This window comes from Monodon monoceros, unplaced genomic scaffold (genome assembly GCF_005190385.1).
Source record: "Monodon monoceros isolate NGI ecotype Baffin Bay Population unplaced genomic scaffold, NGI_Narwhal_1 Super_Scaffold_11, whole genome shotgun sequence".
NCBI lineage: Eukaryota > Metazoa > Chordata > Mammalia > Artiodactyla > Monodontidae > Monodon > Monodon monoceros.
This window is the reverse complement of record NW_021703767.1, coordinates 109,712,564-109,736,096: the sequence shown is the minus strand read 5'-3', so window position 1 is coordinate 109,736,096 and position 23,533 is coordinate 109,712,564. Positions and strand designations below refer to the sequence as shown.

The window sequence follows — 23,533 nt, the reverse complement described above, 5'->3', positions numbered from 1 at the left end:
CTCTGGTAGATGACAATAAAGGGGAAGCAGTTGTGATGGAGCATTTATCTCCTTCCTTTCCTTCCATGTCTGATGCATATCAGAACCATAAAGTCACCAAGCAATCGTGCTATTTCTAAATTTGATGCTCAAATTAATAAAATGTGCAATGAAGAGAGGATAGAGAAAAGGAGGGATGGCAGGGATAGGGGGCGGAGAGAGAGAGAGAATGAGAATGAATGAATATATAGTAGACTGGAGGTATCTGGGCTGATACATTATGGTACTCGTGGCGACAGGCATTGGAGTTGGAGGGAATATGGCTGGCCTAGCAAGGTTCAGGGTAAGAGATAAAGACAAACTGACAGACACAGATTCTATATTTTAAAATTTAAAATTTAAAATTGACTTGTTCCAGAAAGGACTGGAGGTGAGAGCCAGTAAGTCAGACCTGAAAATGGGTTAAATGTAACTGTAAAGCTATGGCAAAAAACCCCATCTAAAACTACAGAAGAAAACCTTGCTCTTCCTGTGCAGAAGTGATGACAATGAGCAGTTTCATGTGTGCACAAAAAAGGAATCTATACACACATGTAATCATACTTACATTTTGTTTATGGATGAAATCATTTTGGAAATCACTTCATACCAGCACTTCTTTATTATTTATAGAGATGTTTTATATTTGGCTATATAAATGAACTGTAATTTATTTAATTAGTTCCTTATGAAAGAATATGTAAGGTTTTTTCCCTCTTGTTTTGCTCTAAAAAAATAATGTTGAGTGAACATCATTGTACACATATCAAGGCACCTTTTTGTAAGTACATACACAAGGTAAATTCTTAAAGTTGAAATTGCTGGGCCAAAGTTGCTTTAATTTTGACGTATTTGTCTATGTGCCTACCAAAAATGTGCACCAATAATGGTAGCATAAACCCAAATATACTAAGACTGCCTGCTTCTCCCACATTCTCACCAGTACTGAGCGATATGAAAGCTTTAAATTTTTTTGCTCCATCTGCTAGGTTAAAAAATATTGATTTATAAGTGTCTTTTGGTGTGAAAGAAATAAGAACTTCATATGTTCAGATATTTGTTATGAATTTGTCAATTATATTATGATTTTGCTGCTGATTAATTTTTTAGGAAATTATTTTATTATTCAGGCTATTGCAATTGGGAGAGCATTTATTAATGAGAAATAACTCAAAGAAAAGGAAGGGGCCTTGTTTGTACTGAGGGAAGTAACAGAGGAATTATTGATAAGGATGGAGGTGGGTTTTATTTGGGGAAATGCCAGAATATGATGGGTCTTTGGATTTAGCCATCTCCCAGAGCATAAAGGGTGGGAATCTCTCAACCATTACTGGTTTCTGGGAGCAAAGGTTCAGATAAAGTTCAACATCGTCATTCTCCCATTTTGTTCAAAACAAATTTTGTCGCTGAACAACTTAAGAGGTAATTGAAGACTTCATGAGTGGGGAGAAGCAGGGTCTAAGAAATAATCTCTCAAGGGTACTTGTTAATCTTTTAATGGCTTATTTTTAAAAGGAGTTTTTCTTTTAAGGCAAACTGATTGACAGTTTCCTTTGTGTCACACAAAATACTTCACATCAAAAGTGTAAAATAAATTACGTCATTTTAAAATACTAGTATGGAATCACTTATGCATTTAAAATTTTCCTGTTAAATATATTTTGGTACAAGGATTTAGAAAAGAATTTTGCTTGATTTTTATTTCCCAAGTAGGTATCCAGTTGCTCCAACGTAACTTTATATAGTCTATCTTTTCCCAACTGATTTGCTATGACACCTTTAAGATACAGTTATAATCATTTCCTATATGAATTGTGTCTATTTTTGAATCTCTGTTTTGTTATACAGATTATTCTCTGTTGATTCCTATCCCATAAAATAATATATATTTTTATAAATTCTATAACATGCATACAGAAAGGTGTGCAAATGATAAACACACAAATTAATAAATTCTCTCAAAGTGAGCTCACCTGTGTTACAGCACCTAGATGAGGAAACACATGACCAGGATGTCAGAAGCCCCCAAGTGTCCCTTCCAGTTACCACTGAACCACCCTCCAACAACACACCCCAAGGGTAACTAGGGTCTGACTTCTAATTTATAATTGTAGACTAATTTTCCTTGGAAAGATAAAGTATGTGCTGCTGTGAGTCTAGCTTCCTTTGTTCAATGTCATGTTTGTGAGATTCATCCATGTTTTTTAATATAGTGGTTCTTTTTCTTTGGTATATAGAATTCCAGATTTATGAATAGCCTACAATTTATGTGTCAATTCCATCATAGATGGACATTTGTGTTGTTGTCAGTTTGGGGCTATTACAAACAAACACTTGTAGATTTTACCCTACCTGCAAGCTTGTAAGTTAACTTGCTGCAGTTTCATGGCAAAATAAGGGGATTCCTGGTTCAGAAGCAAAGGACTTTATTATTCACAACAACAGCAGTAGAGTATCCGTATTTTCTTGTGCCAGTTTCCCAAGCCCAAATTCCCACAGGGTCACATGCAGAGAGCCAGGTGACACCTGCACACACAATGGAGGTTGTGTCAGGAGAGAAACCCTGAACTAGCTTAGGAACACAAACAGTTTATCATGGGCAGTAAGTATGCCTGTCCTTCACTCTGCAGGGAGACACTATCCCTTTCTTCCAAGGCTGTAAGCAAGTCTGCCTTTTATTTTGGATACAGACATCACTAAAAAGAAAATATAAGAAGACAGTCAGTGTCTCTGCTTGTAAGACATACAGAGATGCAAGATATGCATGGATAATTATCTCCCAATAGAAACAGGACAAGTATGTCCACGATTACCATTACTATTTAACATATTACTGGGGGTCCTAGCCAATGCTATGAGGAAAAAATACAAACAAGAGATTGGATTGGGTGGAAGTTCAGAAAGAAAATTATTATGTGCAGATGATATAATCATAAACCTAGGAAGCCAAAGAACTCACAGAAAAATGATTACAACTAAAAAGAGAATTCAATTGTTGGACAAAGGATTCATTTTTAAAAATCAATAGGAGCAACAACCAACTAGAAAGTTTAATAAGCTGGAGAGGGTGTGGAGAAAAGGGAACCCTCTTGCACTGTTGGTGGGAATGTAAATTGATACAGCCACTATGGAGAACAGAATGGACGTTCCTTAAAAAACTAAAAATAGAATTACCATATGACCCAGCAATCCCACTACTGGGCATATACCCTGAGAAAACCAAAATTCAAAAAGAGTCATGTACCAAATGTTCATTGCAGCTCTATTTACAATAGCCAGGACATGGAAGCCAACTAAGTGTCCATCGACAGATGAATGGATAAAGAAGATGTGGCACATGTATACAATGGAATATTACTCAGCCATAAAAAGAAACGAAATTGAGTTATTTGTAGTGAGGTGGATGGAACTAGAGACTGTCACACAGAGTGAAGTAAGTCAGAAAGAGAAAAACAAATACCGTATGCTAACATATATATATGGAATCTAAAAAAAAAAAAAATGCTTCTGAAGAACCTAGGGCAGGACAGGAATAAAGACTCAGCCGTAGAGAATGGACTTGAGGACACAGGGAGGGGGAAGGGTAAGCTGGGACGAAGTGAGAGAGTGGCATGGACATATATTCACTACCAAATGTAAAATAGATAGCTAGTGGGAAGCAGCCACATAGCACAGGGAGATCAGCTCAGTGCTTTGTGACCACCTAGAGGGGTGGGATAGGGAGGATGGGAAGGAGAGGCAAGAGGGAGGAGATATGGGGATATATGTATATGTATAGCTGACTCACTTTGTTATAAAGAGAAACTAATACACCATTGTAAAGCAATTATACTCCAATAAAGATGTTAAAAAAAGAAAGTGTAATAAAATATATATTTTCATAATTTAAATCCTTGAAGCAGTAAAAATCATGAAATGCCTGAGAAATTAATTTAACCATGGACACTCAAGCCCTATTTAGAGAAAACTTGAATAAAAGATCATAGAAGATGATCTAAATAATGGAGAGATATTCCATGATTCTGTATAAAACATTTAGTATTAAAATGATATAAATTCTTCCTAAATTTATCTATGTATTCAATATAATCCCAATTAAATTCTAGTTGAGTTTCTTGAAAAACTCAATAAACTTAAATTTATTTGCAAGGATAGAGGTCAATGAAGAGCTTAGCCAGTGTCATAAAAAAGGAGTAATTCATACAATGATGCCATTGTTCTAAAGGTAGTGTGATTAGTACAAAAACACATAAACTTTGTCCCAGCTTGGCACGGACATATATACACTACCAAACGTAAAACAGATAGCTAGTGGGAAGCAGCCACATAGCACAGGGAGATCAGCTCAGTGCTTTGTGACCACCTAGAGGGGTGGGATAGGGAGGGAGATGCAAGAGGGAAGAGATATGGGGACATATGTATATGTATAACTGATTCACTTTGTTATAAAGCAGAAACTGACACACCATTGTAAAGCAGTTATACTCTAATAAAGATGTTTAAAAAAAAAACAACATAAACTACCAATGCAACAGAACAGAGAGTTCAGAGACTGGCCTATATATTTATATAACAACTTATATCACAAGTGTGGTCCCCTGAAGGATCATCACCTAACTCTATGGAGAAAAATAAAAATTGATCCTGATCTTATATATATAGGTGATCTTAGATGGATCAAAGACCTAAATATAAAAGGCAAACTATTAAGTTCTTCTGAAGCCAGGGAAGTGAAGGTCTTATTAATTAAAACTGAAAACATACAAATCATAAGGCAAAAATATTGATGCAGCTTTTTACATCAAAATTAAGAATTTCTGCTAAAAAAACAAATACCATGAACAAGGTTTCTGGAGTGGTAACAAAAGGAAAGAATATTTTTGCAATAGTTGAAAACCGAGAAAAACAAAAGATGATCAAAATCAATTAAAAGGAATCGCTCCATCTCTAACTGGCTTATTTCACTTAGCATAATGTCCTTAAGGTTCATCCATATTGTCCCATATTATAGAATTAAGGTTCATCCATATTGTCCCATATTACAGAATACATGCAATATACGAAACTTCTAGCCCTTTAGATTCTCCCTCTCACTCTGTCTGTCTCTCTGTCTCTACTTCTCTCTCTGTCTCTGTCTTTCTCTCTCTTTTCATTTTTCATGTAGCGCTTCCAAACACAGAATTCCCTTTTAGGAACTTGTGGAAATGTGAATGACATAGAGGCAACATATAACTAGAAGTTTTTGTTTTCTCAGAAGGATTACAGAAAAGGTCTCTTTATCTTTTATTACACCCCAGCACCCTTAAATGATGATGCGCCTCAGTATTTTTCTCTACATAGCTCTTAATTTTTTTCTTTGTAAAGTGATTTACAGGTTACTAAGCAATTTCACCTACATTGTGATCTTTTTTACTCTTAATACAGTAGAGCTGATTTAACAAATAGTTACAAGCGTTCACTATCATTTGCCTTTTGCATATGAAAACAGACCTTCAACGTTTGCAGTAGCTGTACTTCAAAAATTTCAGTGTGTACATGACAATAATTTACTACAGCATATATTGTAATTTCCCCCATAGAACTTTTTTCTGGTTAGTATCTCTCTTTGGGAAGCTTATGATTCTCTGCATTTTAATCACCATCATGAGCAGCTGACTCTCCTGCAGAGGAGATTTTTAATAAAGAACAATTTTTTATGATGGCAAGTGGGTAACAACAAAACTGTTGTAGAGTTTGAGATGCTGTGTGTTCAATTAGCTTTACTCACTAGCTTAATGTCTCACTCCTACACAAAAGACTCATCATGTACAAACTGGGAAAACTACTGATAAATTGATAAGTGGCATGAACCTTCCGGATTGCTTAGAAATACTCAATGTGATAAATGTTGCATTGAGAATGACAAGCTCCAGCTATATGTCAAAGCAAGAACTGAATTACAGTTGCTGGGAACTACTTTCATGTTTGTAGTGTTTATCTGAAGTCGATGTTGACAGGAACATGGTATTTTGTGGGGCTTTAGAGATCTTGATAACAAGAAAATATTCCTTATGGAGTTAGCAGAGCAAAGAACTGGTTTCTACCTTAGCTCTGTGGTTCTGATGCTATGCCTTTTATGGCCCCAATAGTAGTTGGGCTGTGAGTAATTTCTGAAGGAAACTCTGGAGGTTTGCTTGTGCTTTGGAGGTATGGCTTGAGTGCTTTAGAATTTAATGAAGTATTTCTCTGAAGCTATCAAGAGCCCTAGTATGGTGAACTTTTCTGCCAACTGAGACTTCATTTAACATTAATCAGAGATAGCGCACTGGGGGCACAGTAGGTTTTGAGGTAAAAATCTCAAATAACTGATGTCTTTTTGCAAAGAGTTAGATTGATTGCCTAGAGGCTCCGAACCTTTGTGAACCAAGTAAATAGATAAATCAGTTTCCACCATTTAAACCTGTTTGACACAAATCCCTAGGTGTGATATGTGCAATTTGCATCGAAACATAAAAGTCATAGAATTGTGACTCATTCTTCTTACCTACCCACTTCAGAGTTAGTGGTTCAGTTTTGTTTGTTTGTTCTGTTTTGCTTTATTTTGTTTTTGTAAGCCTAAAGAGCAACTGTAACTCAGATGAAGGGTACAGCTGTTTAAGTTTACTAATAAATTGTTCAAGAACTAAATAGGTATTGTAGTATTTTCAAGCTATTTTTTACAAAGACTCTTTAGAGATGTTACGATTTTCATAGCATATTGTTACAGAGTTGTGATGGGTGACTCAAAGTTAAAAATAAATTTGGTCTAGTGCATTAAGCTCTATTTTTTGCTAATTATCCTAAGCTGGGTGTCAGTCCATATCATTACAAGTGAAAGTCTAAAACACAGAATAAATTTTAAGAGTAGATAGTATTATTGCACACAGAAAGGAGATATAGAGTCCCTGCAATAGCTCCATGAATTAAAAAGAAAGTATATTATTTTTCCTTGGAAGAGCTTAAATTTTCAGTCTGCTGTTAGAATCAAAGAACTACAGAACTGCAAGGGACCTTCTGGATCATTAGTCAATGCCTTATTTTGGAGAGGAGAAAACTGAGGCTTAGACAGACTTGGTAGGCTAGGTGGCTCATGCAAGGTCAGAGCTTGCTAATGGCAGAGCTGACCCTGATTCCAAGTCTATCAAGTCTTAAATAACGCTTTAATTTCTTTGGCAGAATTTCTGACATTATAAAATTGCCCTATTCTTCTGCTAGGCTAATGAAAACTGCTTCAGAATGATTTTCTGGTTGTCTAAGTCTTTTTATTTTCCCCCTCCACTCCAAATGTCAGTCCCAACCTCATTTCCCTGCCTCTGCCCCTCCCAGAATCTCTGATAGATCCTTCTGCAGGCCCAGACCTACCTGATTTCCTGGCTAGAGCTAAATGAGGTAGGATGTGTAGTGCAGTTCTCTTTATCTTCTACCTTCATCTTGGGACACTTTGGCTTAAATCATCATCCCCAAACTGGTTATTTCCTCTTGGAAGATACCATATGAGATCTTATCTTCTACACAGAGTAAAACTTAATGAATGAAATGAATAATCCATCATGAGTTCATTTATTCAGTGAATATTTATTAATTACCATAGGCTAGGCATTGTGCTAGAAAGTGGGAATACAAAGGTGAGTAAGCCATGGCACCTGTCTGCAAGGATTTGGCAGTCTAGTTACAGGAGTTATAATGTTGTATGTGTCTCCTGGAGACACAAGTGAGGCTCGCCTGGTGCAAATTACTTCCCTGTACTAGGAAGCCCTTGAATTGCCTTTTGATTTATACACCAAATGTTCCATGCTAACTTAAAAAAAATTTTATTTAATAAAATTTACATGGCACTTACCATGTGCCAGGCACTGTTCCAAGAACTTTACGATATTAATGCTTTAAATCCTCAGTCAGTCCTAACAGGTAGGTTCTATTGTTATTCCCACTTAAATCTGGAAGCCCCAGATCTTCTCTTAAACCTTCCCCTTTTCCTTGGTGAGTATCAGCACTATCCACTCAGCTCCCCAATCAGAACCAGCAGTCTACACAAGTGGACACACACTGAAATCAGCTGGGGGTACTTTAAAAAATCCTGATGCCTATGAAAAAATGCTCATGATCACTAATTATTAGGGAAATGAAAATCAAAACTACAATGAGGTACCGCCTCACACCAGTCGGAATGGCCACCATTAAAAAGTCTACAAATAACAAATGCTGGAGAGGGTGTAGAGAAAAGGGAACCCTCCTACACTGTTGGTGGGGATGTAAGTTGGTGCAGCCACTATGGAGAACAGTATGGAGGTTCCTCAAAAAACTAAAAACATAGATACCATATGATCCAGCAATTCCACTCCTGGGCATGTATCCGGACAAAACTATAATTCAGGGCTTCCCTGCTGGCACAGTGGTTGAGAGTCCGCCTGCCAATGCAGGGGACACAGGTTCGTGTCCTGGTCCGGGAAGATCCCACATGCTGCGGAGCGGCTGGGCCCGTGAGCCATGGCCGCTGAGCCTGCGCGTCCGAGCCTGTGCTCCACAACGGGAGAGGCCACAACAGTGAGAGGCCCACGTACCGCAAAAAAACAAAACAAAACAAAACAAAACTATAATTCAAAAAGATACATGTAACCCAATGTTCATAGAGCACTGTTTACAATAGCCAAGACATGGAAACAACCTAAATGTTCATCAACAGATGAATGGATAAAGAAGATGTGGTATATAAACAATGGAATACTACTCAGCCATAAAAAAGAATGAAATAATGCCATTTGCAGCAACGTGGATGAAACTAGAGATTATCATACTAAGTGAATAAAGTCAGAAAGAGAAAGACAAATACCATATGATATCACTTATATGTGGAATCTGAAATATGACACAAATGAACCTATCTATGAAACAGAAACAGGATCACAGACATAGAGAAGAGATTGGTGGTTGCCAACGGGATGGGGGAGGGGAGAGGGCAGGAGTGGGAGGTTGAGGCTAGCAGATGTAAGCTATTATATACAGAATGGATAAACAACAAGTTCCTACTGTATAGCACAGAGAACTATATTCAATATCCTACAATAAACCATAATGGAAAAGAATATTAAAAAAAAGAATGTATATATACGTATAACTGAATAACTTTGTCGTACAGCAGTAATTAACACAACATTGTAAATCAACTATACTTAAGTTAAAAAAAAATATATATATATATATATATAAATCCTGATGTCTAGGTTACAGTCTGGCCCAATGAAACCAGAATCTCTGGGGTGGGAATTTTCTTTTTCTAAGCTCCCTAGGCAATTCCCCAATGCAGCTAATTTTGAGAATCAACCGCTGCAAGTGCTTTTCAAACTGTGGCATGCATCGGAATTGCCTGCAGGGCTTATTAAACATAGATTGCTGGGCTCCATATCCAGAGTTTATTTGGAAGGTCTGGAGTGAGGCCAAAGAATTTACATTTCTTAAAAGTTCCCAGGGGATGCTGCTGCTGCTGTTCCAGGTACTCTGCTTTAAGAACCACTAACTGTTTTTCTTACTCCATTTCCCTCTTTCTGCTCATTCACAAAGTCTCCTGAATCCTACCTTCTAAATATCCTCACATACAACTTTCCCGTCCATTCACCTGTCTTTGTCCTAATTTTCCCCTCTTGAAATATCTTTCTTCCAGTGTTCTTGTTTCCAGCCTCACCCATTCCAATCCATTTCCACTACTGCCAAAGTAATCCTTCTAAAAATATGTGTATTATGTGACCATGACTCTACGAATTTGAAACATTAATTTGGAGTATGTAATCTAATGACTCTCATTTACAGTCAACTGTGCTGCTACTACTTATTTCCTATTCTACTCAACTTTTCTTACTCTTGAACCCTGAGAAAATCTTAGCACCTCTTTTCCATCTTGCATAGCATTGAGTTTTTGCCTCTGTCATGGCATTCGTTATATCATACAGTCATTCTTTAGACAGAGGTCTTCTCTTCTTCACTGGGCACTAAAGGAGGGGATGGTATGGTATCTTACTCATCATTGTATACGAAGGATTTCGAAGAGTTCTTGGAAAAAGGAAGAATCAGAAATATCTGCTGAGTTACTGGGTTGCATCTTTCAAATAATTTACCCCAAGTTCCTCCTATATCTTTTGAACAGTTTTTTTAGTGAGGGCTTAACTAAACAGAAATTTATATGTTTAATCATTACTAATGTAATTATCACTTTAGGGCTGTTTTCTGATACAGACTGCCTTCTGAAAGAAATTAAGGGCTTTTGAAATCTTAGCCATGTAAAAAAGTCGACATTTTTTCCAGAACAGAATATTTTGAGCCATTATATGAACAAAATTTAAAATATTATGTTTTGGTTTTCTTCATTGTAGTCAGACACTTTTATATGTGCATGGCAGAGTAAATTGTGGTCTTTCAAAAATATATTTATCATTTTAGGCATATAATTCAAAAACTTATCCTATAACTTGGATGGTGAAATTTTACTCAGTTTATATAAATTGTGAGATATTGATACATTCTCAAATTGACATTAGAAGGAAGATAATAATGTATATTTTAAAGAACTCTACTTAAAACTAAATATTAATTATTGTGCGATCTGACTAAAATTAATCACCATAACATATACTCTAAATCTTTTCATAAAAATTTAGTTTGGATTTAGGATGTAACTTAAATGTTACCGGTATTACCCTATCAGTACTGAATCCTTAGTTTATATAAAGCCAAGTACTAGGCTTAAAGCAGAAGTTTCCTGTTTTCTCCATATGGTGTATTTTTTTTTTTTTTTTGCTACCCAGCCTCTGTTCTTTTACCTGTGGTGAAACATACCAATTTTCCCTTTTGTTTTGGGTAATTACTTCTCCTCTATTTTGTACAGTGATGATGCTTCTGGCATAATCTCAATTTACCCCATATCCAGGAAGATTCTACTTTGTCTTTTCAGCAGCACTCACTTTGGATGCTACAATGGTCAAACATATAATAATAGTAACCATTATTTATTGGACAACTTTGATTTGCAAGACAATTGTTAGGAACTTTTTGTGTGTTATCTGTGACTTCATATCAAAACTGTAAGGCAGGGGTTATAGCAATGTTCTTTCCTTTTGATAACTTTTAACATGTTTAGAATTGTGATCCTAACCACAAAAATTCATCCAAAAAGGATGTCATCAAGGTCAACAGGTTTTTTTTAAATTTTATGGAAATTTGTATATGTTAAAAGTAGAGAAAATAGAATAAGGGATCCCCATTATCCACCTTCAACAAACTCATGGTCAAATTTCTTTGATCTATGTTCCACCAGTTCTTTCCAGATTATTTTGAAAGAAATTCCAAATATCATGTCTTTCCATCTGTAAATACTTTAGTATGTATATCTCAAAGATAAATATTACTCTTTTAAACATAACCTTAATACCATTATCATGCCTAAAAATATTTGCAAAAAGTCCTATCACATCGAGTTTATAGACTGGACTTACGTTTTTCCAGTTGCCCAATTTTCTCTCTCTCTCTCCCCCAGCCCCACCAAATCTGTTTCTCTCTCCTTTTCTTTCTTTTTAGCAGATTGTTTAATCAGGATCCAAATAAGATTAGGTTAGCGTTTAGATTAGTTGCTGTCTCTTAAGTATCTCTTCAACTATAGGTTCTCCTTCAATCTTTTTCTTTTCTTGAAATTTGTTTGTTGAAGAAATGCATTGTTTTTCCAGTCTGGATTTGGTAGATCAGACTGCTTCCTGTGCTGTCAATTTGTAAGTTTCCTCTGTCCTCTGTGAACTGGAAGTTAGATTTAGAGGTTTGATAAGACTCAGGTTCACTTTTTTTTTTTTTTTTGAAAAATACTGCATAGTTGATGTATACTTCCATCAGGAGACATATAATGTCTGGTTGCCTCCCTTTTTGTGATGTCGTGAGCCACTGATGATCATTCCCCAGATCCATTAATGCATTAGAGGCTAAGAAATTCTGTCAACTCATTTTCATTTGTTAGCTCCCTCATCAACTATTGAGTTATCCTGAGGTACAGTATGTTTTAACAGCATAACAGATTTTTTATTCTTTTCCTTTGTTAACAGTTTTCAAAATAAAGATTGAAACCCTAAGATCCTCCTAAGGTGACCAATTATTATTATCTTTAAAATATTATTATGAATTTATGGGCATACATTTTAAAATTATTTTCTATTAGTTGCAGTTTTCTTTATTGATACTCAAATCTTCTTAACTTTGGCTAGTGAGAGCTTCTTAAAGTTGGTCCTTAAGTCCTTTTGACACAACTCCAGTAGCTGATAGTTCCCTAGCATATTGGTATGGCAAGAAATAATATTCTAGACTCACCTTGTATGTTTTCACCCTGGGTCTGGCAATGAATTGTTTTTTAGTAAAGGTAAGTTTTATTGTCAGCTTGAAGTGACTAAGGAAAGTCATTTAATAGATCATCCTGCCATACAAGTGCTCAAAGAACATTTGATGAAGGTAGAACTGAAGGCTCTCTTTTAAACCAACATTTGCCAAAGTCAGCTACTGAGGGAATGATAGTATCTCCTGGTTGTATTCTTTGGACTGATTTGACACCTTTAAGGGCTCCATTCACGTCCATGGATAAGACCACGGACAACTGAAAAAACTGTCCATGGTTCTACCTACTGGGTCTTTATCAGGCTCATCTTCTTATCTGTCTTCTTCATATATTTACCTCTATTTACAGACCTAGTGCCTTGTAACCATTTTCATCTCTGTGCTTGGTCTCTTTGGGATTGACTGTCTGTGAGGATAGTTTATATGGCTCTTGAGCTGCCCTCCTCCATGGAAGCTTGCCTCCACTTCTGCCTAGGATCCTTCCTGCACAAGGTAGGCTTGGCCCTACCTTACTCCTCATTTAAGCTCATTTCCCAGAACCCCAGCCTAGATAGACTTCTGTTCTCTCTTATTCTTACAGAGGAGTTTGAACTTTTGTCAACACTATGAAATAATAGGTAGTATACCTGAAAAGATGATTATCACATGATTTTGCTAGTTTTTTTGTGTGTGTGTGTGAGAAAGGAAAAACTAAAACTAAAAACTAAAACTAAAAACTAAAAACTAAACTAAAAAAACTAAAAACCTCGACTAAAAACCTTTAATTGGGTATTTTTAAAGAGTAATTTTTAAAATAGAAAAAAGAAGGAAATACCCTAAATTTAAAAACCTCTGATTTATTTACCACTTTTAAAGAAGAGGTGCTGCATGTGACTAAATCTACTGTTGAGAGTTTGCACTGTGTTCCACTGTTTGTTTACTGTACACAAGGATGGACAAAAAATTTATCATTGCCTCACTTCAGATGCATCTGTGGAATCATTTCCTAAGTATGGCTGACCCTTGAACAACATGGGTTTGAACAGTGTGGGTCTATTTATATGCGGATTTTTTTCAATAAATATATCGGAAAATATTCTGGAGACTTGTGACAGTTTGAAAATACTCTCAGATAAACCGTGTAGCCTTGAAATGCTGAAAAAATTAAGAAAAAGATATGATATGAATGCATGAAATCTAGGTAGATACTATTCTACCATTTATCACCATAAAATATACACAACTCTATTATAAAATGTTAAAATTTATCAAAACTTATGCACACAGACCGTACATGTAAACAAACATAAAGATTCAGTATTAAATCGTAGCTTCATAAAACTGTAGTACACACCGTCCTACTGTAATAATTCTGTAGCCACCTCCTGTTGCTATTGCAGACAGCACAAGTGTTGCAAGTATTTGCTTAAAACACTTTGTGATGCTAATCGTCTCCACATGAGTTCACCTCTCCAGGAAATTTCATATTGCAGTGAACTCTCGAAGTTCTTGCGTATTTTTCATTGTGTTTAGTACAATACCATAACTTTAAATAACACCATGGTACCCATACGAAGTGCCTCTAGTGATGCTGGAAGTGCTCCCAAGAAGCAAAGTCATGACATGACAAGAAAAAAAGTTCAGTTGTTTAATAGGTACTGCAGATTGAGGTCTGAAATGGTGGTTGCCCACCATTCCAAGATAAACAAATCCAGCATAAGGACACGTTTAAAAAAAAAAAAAGGAAATTCATGAAACTGTCACTGCAGCTAGGACAGCAGGCATGAAAACCTTGCACTTTTCATGAAATACCTTTTTACCTCTTATTGAAAATGCAGCTTTTATGTGGGTGCAGGATTGCTATAAGAAAGTCATACCTGTAGACTCTAATATAATTCAAGAGAAAGTGAAGTCATTATATGATAACTTAAAAGAAAAGGAAGGTGAAGGATCTAAAACTGGAGAATTTAATGCAAGCAAAGGATGGTTTGATAATTTTAGAAAGTGGTTTGGCTTTAAAAATGTCAAGATAACAGAAGCAGCAGCTTCTGCTGATCAAGAGGCAGCAGACGAGTTCCCAGATACAATTAAGAAAACTATTGAGGAGAAAGGATACCTGCCTGAACAGGTTTTTAATGCAGACAAAAGTGTCTTATTCTGGGAAAAAAAGTCACAAAATGCATTTATTATTAAGGAGGAGAAGCTAGCACCAGGATTTAAGGCAGGAAGGGGTAGGCTAACTCTACTGACCTATGCAAATGCAGTAGTCGGGCTTATGATCAGGACTACCTTCATCTATAAAGCTGCAAACTCCTGAGCCTGGAAGGAAAAAGACAAATACCAGCTGCCAGTCTTTTGATTTTACAACAAGGCCTGAACAACAAGATCCATTTTTCTGGATTTATTCTATCAATGCTTTGTCTCTGAAGTCAGGGAGTACCGTATCAGTAAGGGACTGTGTTTTAAAGTTCTTTCAATATTGAACAATGCCCCTGGCCACCCAGAACCCCATGAGTTCAAGACCAAAGGCATCAAAGTGGTCTACTTGTCCCCAAACGCAACATCTCTAAATTTAGCCTGTAGGTCAGGGGGTCATAAGGACCTTTAAGGCTCATTACACATGGTACACTATGGAAGGGATTGTCGATGCAATGGAAGAGAACCTCAACAGAAAGAACAACATAAAAGTCTGGAAAGATTACACCACTGAAGATGCCGCTGTTGTAATAGAAAAAGCCATGAAAGCCATTAAGCCTAAAACAATAAATTCCTGCTGGAGAAAATTATGTCCATATGTTGTGCATGACTTCACAAGATTTATGACAGAGCCAATCAAGGAAATCATGAAAAAGATTACGGATATGGTTAAAAAAAAAAAAAAAAGATGAGGGTGAAAGGTTTCAAGATATGGCTCTTGGAGAAATTCAAGAGCTAATAGACACCACACCAGAGAAATGAACAGAAGACCACTTGATGGAGATTAGTGCTTCTGAACCAGTGCCAGATGATAAGAAAGAATATGTAGAAGAAGCAGTGCCAGAAAAAAAAATTGATGTTAGACAATCTGGCAGAAGGGTTTTGATTGTTCAAGACTCCTTTTGACTTCTTTTATGACAGGGACCCTTCTATGATATGGGCATTGAAACCAAAGGAAATGGTGGAAGAAGAATTGGTACCATATAGCAACATTTTTAGAGAAATGAAAAAGCAAAAATTCAGGTGGAAATTATGATGTATTTCCATAAAGTTACACTGAGTGTACCTGCCTCTTCTGCCTTCCCTTCCACTTCCTCTCCGTCTTCTGCTTCTGCTACCCTGGAGGCAGTAAGACCAACCCCTCCGCTTCCTCTTCTCCCTCAGCCTATTCAATGTGAAGGCAACAAGGATGAAGACCTTTATGATGATTCACTTCCCCTTAATGCACACTAAATAATCATCATGCTGTATAGTTCATAAACTTATGTGTTGTGTTTGTGTGTGAGTGTGAAAATGTAATAACTACATGGCAAGAACTGTATGAGATGTTTATGTGTCATTATCATCATGCCTAAGTATTCATTGTGTAGAACACCGTGTGCAAGATTTGTATTGAGGTGGACAGTCTATCCTTACATAGGCATACGGCGAGTGCTATTTACTATACACTTAATAATGCGTAGGTTTCCTTACTGTTTTATAATTTGCTTTCAAGGAATTACATTACTGTACAGTATGCCCCTCTCTCTCATAATTGGAGAAACTATGTATTAGCCTATCATCAGTGGTAAGTGTTTTTTTAAAAAAAATGTAACAATCTTTCCAATATTGTATTATGAATATGACTGTAATATTATACGCCATAACATTTTTATAACAATTCATCCATTAGTGTGTAAGCTAGGCTACCATGAGGCAATCGTATCAGTTATACTAGGCTACCATAAAGCCATCATACTGCTGCTTCTTCATTATCAAGGCATGAATTGTTTTACCTGAAAATATGAATACCTTTATCACACCATCTTTTCATTTCTAATGTCTAGTGTTAGTAATACATCTAACATCTATAGTGCTTTGTATTCGATAAGACAATATTGATGTAGGTACTGACAGACAAGATGATATCTTGTAAACAGATGACAAATTTATGGTATCCATAATTACAGTACAGTGCTGTAAATGTATGTATTTTCTCTTCCTCATGATTTTCTTAATAACATTTCTTTTCTCTAGCTTACTTTATTGTAAGAATACAGTATATAATACATATAACACACAAAATATGTGTTAATTGATGATTCATATTATCGGTAAGGCTTCCAGTCAACAGTAGGCTATTAGCAGTTACGTTTTTGGGGAGTCAAAAGTCATGCGCAAATTTTCAACTGTGCTGGGGTTAGTGCCCCTTACCCCTGCATTATTCAAGGGTCAACTGTATATTATTCTTCATTTATTGTGGATTCCATATCTCTTAAGTGAGCTTGGTTGCCTAAAAATATTAAGAAGCCACATGATAATGATATAGTCAGCTGTATAAGACATCTCAAATTTGTGATTAATTCTCTGTAATAGAATTTATAAGCAATAAGGTAAATTTACAAAGAAATGGTAGAAGAATCTGAGAAGAGATGTTGAGAAAAGGAATGATATCATAGCTAAGAAGACTCACAAATCATGGAATTGTCCCGTCAATGCTTCAAATTCTAAAGGTAGATTCAACAACAACATCAATCATGTAATGATTATTTATTATGTCAGTCACTATTAACTGCCCTACTTACTTACTGTATTTAATTTTCACAGAGGCCCAGAAGTTAGTAGGTACTCTCCCATTGCAGGTAAGAATAAAGTCTCAGAGAGATTAATTACTATGTGCTGAATCACTTAACTAATTAGTAGTGGAACAGAAATTAAAAATCATATCTCTTTGAGTGGAAGGTTCATGGTCTTTCCATTAACACTACACGACCTGGAAATTGCCTTAAGAGGGTAAAAATGTACTTTTTTTTTTTTTCTAGTAAGACTAAATTTATTCAATACCCTAGTAAAAGTTTTGATTATAAGTATCCAACAGTATAAAAAGTACAAAACAGATTTGTAGATTTCTAATATATTAATACAAAGTGCATGACTACATACAGTACATCCTACAGGCAAAGAGAGGTGGAAGGGGAAAAAGAAGACTGTGGTTGAGGTCTAGTAATAAATAAATAAATACAGAAGTAGAGATGATCCATATTATAGTATATTCTACCACCAATACTGCAGCCAAAATGTACAAAAAAAAAAAAGAGACAAAAAAAACACTTCAAAATAACTCAGGAGGAAGATGATAATGGCTGGGATTCTTGTAATACACCTCAAAGTCTGTGGGAGAGCTGACCCAACTCACTATGTAGTCTGTGCATATGGTGGCTTGTAGTTTTTTCCAAAGGAAGAAATATAAAATTTTAAGTTTAGATTAAGAACTATAAGGTACCCATAAAAATTGGCTCACTCCTTCTTGTTATTTATACTATCCAATCTTTAAAATCCAGTTTTAAAAATAAGCACTGGGTCATGTTATTACAAGGTAGGCAAATGATCCTCCCGCATTATGAACAGTCTGAACTGGTGATATATTCCTCCTGAACTTTTAGAAAAGAGGCAATAGATAGTACTTTGGTTTGGGTTCAAGTAAAAGGCTTTTAATGAAGGTTTTACAATTGAAGAGCTCCACATTTAGGATGTATCATCTAACACCTCAATGTTCAGAAAGCCTGACTAAAAGAAACCTAACCAAAACCAACCCACTCAGCATTAACACACACATCTTTTCTTTTAGTAGAATTTTACTTTAATATAGAATGAAAAACAAAAAACAAAAGCCCAAAACCCAAAACCCTAATAGGTTAAAACAAGTCAAACAACCATTCTACACAGATAAAACCTTCAGAAAGGTCAACCGAAGTAATCCAGAGCTAAAACTGAATTGTGCAGATTTTCATTGAAGTCACCAGTCATGTAACATAAACAAATTATTTACACACTTGCAAGCCCTCTAAGAAATGTGCCCCAAGAAGCATTAACCTTTGTTTTTTTCATGTGCCATCCTGAAGACTTGCACATTTTATTTTTCAGATAATTTAACATTTTAATAGAGTGCATTCTCTACCAAGGGGTAATGCTTTGGTACTATTCATATAGGATTGCCTATCCTAAAGATTTGACATTTCCCCAAGAGGAACTTTGATTCTGCTTTAGAAGTTTCATATAAATTAAAAACTTTATCAAATATCAATATGGAGGGAGGTGACACAGGATGCAACATATACAGTCAAGTTACCTCTGTATGTTTAGAAATTACTCCAAGATATTTGCACTAGAGAGCTTAGTCCGTCCCGCTTAATATTCAGTAGGACAGGTTTGAATCATCAGAACCTTGGCAACACCTTAATATTTCAAAGTTATTAACAACTACCTCTAGGGGCAAGTCTGTTTACTGAGTTATGACAAATTTATTATAACGAAGGAAAACAAGTGTAGCCAGCCATCTTAAAAAATGCCCCAACCACTGCTTCTCAATATAGAAAGACTAAAACTACATACGTTAATCATACAACAAATCCCATCTCTGTCCCCTGAAATTCCCCTAATTTCATTCATTAGAAGGGGATTTTTTTAAAAAGCCTTAAAGAGCACTTTACAGCAGCATTCAGCTTTCCTATGAAATACTCAGCATCTTAAATATTATGTATACTTCTTTTTTTCCTTTTAGTAAGCTAGATACTGGCTTCAGACTTTGTGGAACTGGAGGGAAAATAACCCACTCAAAACTATTCTAGAAATCATCTTTTGGCAGAATAACAGGTATCCAAGTTAAAAATAGGAGGGTCATTTTGTTGGTGTTTTCCAAAATTTAACTCATTTTTTGTTCCCCTTCTACATCAACCTCAGTCACCACTCCTGAGTGGAGATGGGCAGAGGCTCTGGCCCCTGAGCCTCCGGCTTCCCAGCAGCTGCTTTCTTATTGCTGCAGCAAGGCTTGAACAGGTGTGTGTCGATGAGGACTTCCCCAAAACGGCCTTTATAGATAATGCCACAGCGTATTTTCTGTCTTTTCCAGTATGTGAGATCTAAAAAGGAAAACACCGGCGTTCTATTAGAGCCAGAAGCCATCTCTGGATCTGAGCCATCATCTGACTGGTTACTATAACAAGGAGATTGAGCTGGAGAGGCACTTGAGGTGGTACTGTGAGCATCAGAATTGTGACGTTTAAATTCCTTCTGCAGTTTACTGATCTGGTTGCTTTTTATCCTGTTTCCAGATAGAGTTTTCACTTCCTTTGGTTTCAGGGTAGTCTTTAGACTGGGTCCTGCCCTTGCATCTACCACATGACTCCAGTTTTTTTTTTGATCCTGCTGGCAACTTCTTCCATGTTTTCACAGCAGGACACAGGCATTACAGATGTCTCCTGAATGAGTCTCATGTAACCCAAAACGGCTCTGGAAGTCCTTTTCATAGCGTTCACTGTCAGTGAATTGAGAACTGGAGGATTTAGCTCTGCAAATACAGCAGCCCTCTATACTTCGGTACATCTTTGGCTTGTGAAAACCAAACATCTTTTCTTCTGGGCAATAGTCTGCCAAAAGCAGACGTTCCACGTGCAATAACGTTCCCGAGGTGCGGAGTGCACGCCAAGCCAAGCCCACCTCCCAATCGCTCCTTCCTCCTCAACTGCCTTCAAAATGTACTTATTTTTAATTAACTAACCCCACCTCCTTTTCCTTTTTACTTTATGGTGCATTAAAATAAAATCTAGACTCACAGACTTAGAGAATGAACTTATGGTTACCGGGGAAGAAGGGTGGGAGGGGGAGGGATAGTTAGGGAGTTTGGGATTGACATCTACACACTGCTATATTTAAAATGGATAACCAAAAAGGACCTACTGTATAGCACAGGGAACTCTGCTCAGTATTATGTAACAACCTAAATGGGAAAAGAATTTGAAAAAGAATAGATACATGTATATGTATAACTGAATCACTTTGCTGTACACCTGAAACTAACACAACTTTGTTAATCACCTATACTCCAATATAAAATAAAAAGTTAAAAAAAAATAAAATCTAGTTTCTGATATTTATCTCACTACTTGTTAGATACTAGTATAACATGACTAGCCTTCAAAATAAATAATTTCTTTTTTTTTACTATAATGTGTGTTTTGCTAGCAGTCAAAGAAAACATCTATTTTAATATTATATGCACATTGCTTGAGACATTATTAACTAAATTAATACATTCACACTTATCCTATGAATGTTTTCAGACCACAATGAATAACGTGCTTTTCAAATATAATACAGCAAGCTATAAAATAGGGCAAAATTATATTGAGTGAGTTATGGTGTTTAAAATCAGGATCTGCCACAGTGTCAAATAGTAAAAAGGAATGAAGCCATGTATAAAAATCATTTATCCTTTATAAATCTGGTGAAAGAGTAATGTGAGGTCTCTAAATTACCTTTGGAGAAGAGTATGTATTATCTTTGGTGACCCACCAATGAAAACATATTGACATAGAAAAAGAAGTTATAATAAACTTGAAAAATTAAAAAAAATGGAGATTTTCCCCTTTATATGCTATAAATCTTAAATTTGACTCACTGGGAAAATATTGGTTGGGGATCACCACTTACTACTCCTTAATTTGGATCACCAACATTCTTTGTAATAGTAAAGCTAAAGACAGCTTTACATGATGCTATAATATCTCAATGTTGTTGAATAAATGAATTTTCTGGAAAAAAATTGTTAAATATGACTTAAAAAGACAGTTGATTACTGCCGTAAAGTGCTAAAATATTAAAGGAAAATATATTATGTTTTTTAAAGCATTTGTTATTAATTGCAAACAAAAGCTTTAATTGAAAGCCATTGTTTTGATGGTTTATTATGAGGTTTTGCTATACCAATGATATTAAATTCAAATGATAAGACAGCTTTGATCTTCTAAAAAATGTACATAGTAATGGTCCTTTATATAGCAATAATCTAAAAGCTTTTAATTTGAAAATCGTTTATTTGATTAATCTAATTACTTTTTCCTTGGAATGATTCTTTCTTCTAAAATGTGGCCAACCCCTTCCCCACCCAAAAAGCCCCCCAAAACAAAAGAAAAAAAGCCTCACCATTACCAATTATTATATACTGAATGTTTGTGTCTTCCCAAAATACATATGTTGAAATTCTACCCCAAGTGTGATGGTATCAGGAAGTGCGGCCTTTGGAAAGTGATAAGGTCATGAGGGTGGAACCATCATGAATGAGATTAGCACCCTTATAAAAGAGACCCTGAGATCTTCCCTGGTGGCACAGTGGTTGAGAATCTGCCTGCCAATGCAGGAGACACAGGTTCAAGCACTGGTCCGGGAAGATCCCACATGCCGCGGAGCAACTAAGCCCGTGCGCCACAACTATTGAGCCTGCGCTCTAAAGCCCATGAGCCACAACTACTGAAGCCCGCAAGCCACAACTACTGAAGACTGCGTGCCTGGAGCCTGTGCACTGCAACAAGAGAAGCCACTGCAACGAGAAGCCTGTGCACCACAATGAAGAGTAGCCCCTGCTTGCTGCAACTAGAGAAAGCCTGTGTGCAGTCACGAAGATCCAACGCAGCCAAAAATAAATAAATAAATTTATTTCAAAAGAAAAAGAGAGACCTTGGAAGAGGGTCCTCACCAGAACCTGAACATGCTGGTACCATGATCTTAGACTTCCACCTTTCAGAATTGTGAGAAAATGAGTTCCTGTTGTTAGTAAGTTACCCAGTTTATGGTATTTTGTTATAGCAGCCTAAGCTGACTAAGAAACCAACTGTATTCCAGTTGACCCTTGAACAACATGGGTTTGAACAGTACAGATCCACTTATACGTAGATTTTTTTCAGTAAATACTATAGCACTGCACAGTCCGTGGTTGGTTGATTCCAGGGATGCAGAACTGTGGTATGGAGGGCAGACTGTAAAGTTATACTTGGATTTTCAGCTGAGCAAGGTGGCAGCGCCTCCTAATACCTGCATTGTTCAAAGGTCAACTGTAGCTTCCTAAGGCTGCCATAACAAATTACCACAATCCTAGTGGTTTAAAACAACACAAATTTATTCTCATGGTTCTGGAGGCTAGAAATATGAAATATAATGTAGACTCCTCCTGAGTGCTCTAGGGGAGAATCCTTCCTTGCCTCCTCCAGATTCGTGTGGCCCCAGGCATCCCTACCTTGTGGCTGCATCACTCTAATTTCAGCCACTGTCTTTACATGGCCTTCTCCTCTTCTTGTGTGTCTCTCGTTTGTTTATTTCCTATAAAAATGGCTTTAATTGGATTTAAAGCCCACCTGGATAATACAGGAACATCTCAGATTCTTTACTTAATTACATCCACAAAGACCTTTTTTCCAAATAAGGTCACATTCACAGATTCCAAAGGTTAGAATGTAGATATATCATTTGAGAAGGCAACATTTAACCCACTATACCAACGTTACCCAAACTTTAGTTTATGTTCAGGGTTAGAGAGTGAGCTTTGGGGTCTGAAACCTGTGGGATCAAATCTTGGCTCCACCATCCACTAGCTGTGTGATATTTGGCAAGTTACTAGTTCAGTGTGTACATATGGAAACTAAGGGTAATAATACTGTTCATAGAAGGCTGATGGACATAACAATTGTAGTATGAATCGATAATTGACACTTTCCTTCCTGCCTACTAAGTCGGATTCCTTTTGACCATCTACATTTCACTTGGTCACTTTTACTTGATCTCTCCTTGTCTTTTGGCACTGTTGACCACTCCCTATTTCTTGAACATTTTTACTCCCTCAGCTTCTAAGACATCATGCTTTCCTGATTGTACTCCTACCCTTTTGACTATTCCTTTTCTTATGTTTTTATCTTGCCCCTTAAATATTGTTTTCCTAAAGTTCCTAATACAAGCCCATTCCTTATTCTATACGCTTTCACCAGGAGACTTAACCTAATTCCAGAATTTCAATTAACATCTGATTGCTGAAGATTCTGAAGTCTACTTCTCCAACTCAAAAATCCCCCTTCAGGGCCTCCCTGGTGGCGCAGTGGTCGAGAGTCCGCCTGCCGATGCAGGGGACACGGGTTCATGCCCCGGTCCGGGAGGATCC

The 23,533-nt window shown here is 36.5% G+C and overlaps 1 pseudogene; it reads right to left on the bottom strand.

Annotated features, from left to right (window-relative positions):
• Positions 1 to 19,290: 19,290 nt before the first annotated feature.
• LOC114891228 lies at positions 19,291 to 19,982 on the bottom strand (annotated as a pseudogene).
• Positions 19,983 to 23,533: the final 3,551 nt, after the last annotated feature.